The 2,324-nt window shown below is 48.4% G+C and overlaps 1 protein-coding gene across 2 annotated transcripts in view; it reads left to right on the forward strand.

Moving 5' to 3' along the window:
• The window catches only part of LOC118419480, a gene marked incomplete at its 5' end in the record, with an annotated part of 12,367 nt that overhangs the window by 5,199 nt on the left and 4,844 nt on the right, over positions 1–2,324 (forward strand).

The raw sequence follows: 2,324 nt of genomic DNA on the forward strand, positions 1-2,324 counted from the left end.
CGTGCCAGTTTCACAGCGTCAGAACCGCCGTTGCCATGGCAACCGTCACTCAGACCCCGCCCTATGCTTTACTATGGGACTCGGCGTGGAATTGCCATTGGCCGGGACCCCGTTCACCCCCCCCCCTTTTCTGTCGCAACGAAGCCGCATGCTAACCCTAAATGATTCAGAAAGTTAGAATATGCACCTTGGAACTTATTTTAGAACAGAAACCCAGCCGGAAATGTACATTTGTCCGGAGAACGGGACCCCTGACAGCTCCCTCAGATTGGCCTTGTACGGGACCTGCCCTTGTGCTGGGTGCCGAAGTACGAAGTTGGCCATATCTCAGCAACCGCTTGTATGTCTGGACTAAAATTTGGTACAGTTCTATATCTTGACTTGTTTTATCATATGAAGCAAAAGAAATTCAAGGTCAAGTTCGTTTAAGGTCGCAGCCCACAGTATTACTCCGCGACCCCCGTGGTCTATTACGTAGGGGTAAAAAAGTAGTGCGGCCGAAATCTGGAAGCGCCTGTAAACACCGTAACGTGAAAGACAGTGGGGGATGAGCTTTGCTATATGGTAGTATAAGGAGTCGACTTTCAGGTGGTATGTGTAAGATTTGTATGTTTGTCCATTTGGTGTATAAATGCGCGTGACCTTTACAGCTGCCTGCCCCTGTGAGTCGGCTGCAGTTCCGCATGGCCCCGCATGACCCCATTTCAAAGAGGTCTTTAGAAAAATTCAAAACGACAACTTTTTCTGTTTTTCAATTATTTTGGTAGGTTATACCCTCGACTTCAACATATTAATTTGTCGTGCTTGAAAACTGCACCCTTCTATGATTTTATCAGCGTCGATGTCAGTCACCTTGTGGTCCTTAACTATAGAAATCCCCATAGGCCGAAAACTGTGTTCTGCTACCTTGAACCACAGCGGGGATCGGCCCGGAATTGCAAGCAAAGTTGTATTCGACCAAAATCACATGGCATATTGACTATTGACGTCGGCTCACTTCAAAACGTGCCAGTTTCACAGCGTCAGAACCGCCGTTGCCATGGCAACCGTCACTCAGACCCCGCCCTATGCTTTACTATGGGACTCGGCGTGGAATTGCCATTGGCCGGGACCCCGTTCACCCCCCCCCCTTTTCTGTCGCAACGAAGCCGCATGCTAACCCTAAATGATTCAGAAAGTTAGAATATGCACCTTGGAACTTATTTTAGAACAGAAACCCAGCCGGAAATGTACATTTGTCCGGAGAACGGGACCCCTGACAGCTCCCTCAGATTGGCCTTGTACGGGACCTGCCCTTGTGCTGGGTGCCGAAGTACGAAGTTGGCCATATCTCAGCAACCGCTTGTATGTCTGGACTAAAATTTGGTACAGTTCTATATCTTGACTTGTTTTATCATATGAAGCAAAAGAAATTCAAGGTCAAGTTCGTTTAAGGTCGCAGCCCACAGTATTACTCCGCGACCCCCGTGGTCTATTACGTAGGGGTAAAAAAGTAGTGCGGCCGAAATCTGGAAGCGCCTGTAAACACCGTAACGTGAAAGACAGTGGGGGATGAGCTTTGCTATATGGTAGTATAAGGAGTCGACTTTCAGGTGGTATGTGTAAGATTTGTATGTTTGTCCATTTGGTGTATAAATGCGCGTGACCTTTACAGCTGCCTGCCCCTGTGAGTCGGCTGCAGTTCCGCATGGCCCCGCATGACCCCATTTCAAAGAGGTCTTTAGAAAAATTCAAAACGACAACTTTTTCTGTTTTTCAATTATTTTGGTAGGTTATACCCTCGACTTCAACATATTAATTTGTCGTGCTTGAAAACTGCACCCTTCTATGATTTTATCAGCGTCGATGTCAGTCACCTTGTGGTCCTTAACTATAGAAATCCCCATAGGCCGAAAACTGTGTTCTGCTACCTTGAACCACAGCGGGGATCGGCCCGGAATTGCAAGCAAAGTTGTATTCGACCAAAATCACATGGCATATTGACTATTGACGTCGGCTCACTTCAAAACGTGCCAGTTTCACAGCGTCAGAACCGCCGTTGCCATGGCAACCGTCACTCAGACCCCGCCCTATGCTTTACTATGGGACTCGGCGTGGAATTGCCATTGGCCGGGACCCCGGTTTCACCCCCCCCCCCCCCTTTTCTGTCGCAACGAAGCCGCATGCTAACCCTAAATGATTCAGAAAGTTAGAATAAGTGCACCTTGGGAACTTATTTTAGAACAGGAAAACCCAAGCCGCGAAATGTACAATTTGTCCGGCGAACGGGACCCCTGACAGCTCCCTCAAGGATTTTGGCACTTGTACGGGACGCTGCCCTTGTG

This window comes from Branchiostoma floridae, chromosome 7 (assembly GCF_000003815.2).
Source record: "Branchiostoma floridae strain S238N-H82 chromosome 7, Bfl_VNyyK, whole genome shotgun sequence".
NCBI classification, from domain to species: Eukaryota; Metazoa; Chordata; class Leptocardii; order Amphioxiformes; family Branchiostomatidae; genus Branchiostoma; species Branchiostoma floridae.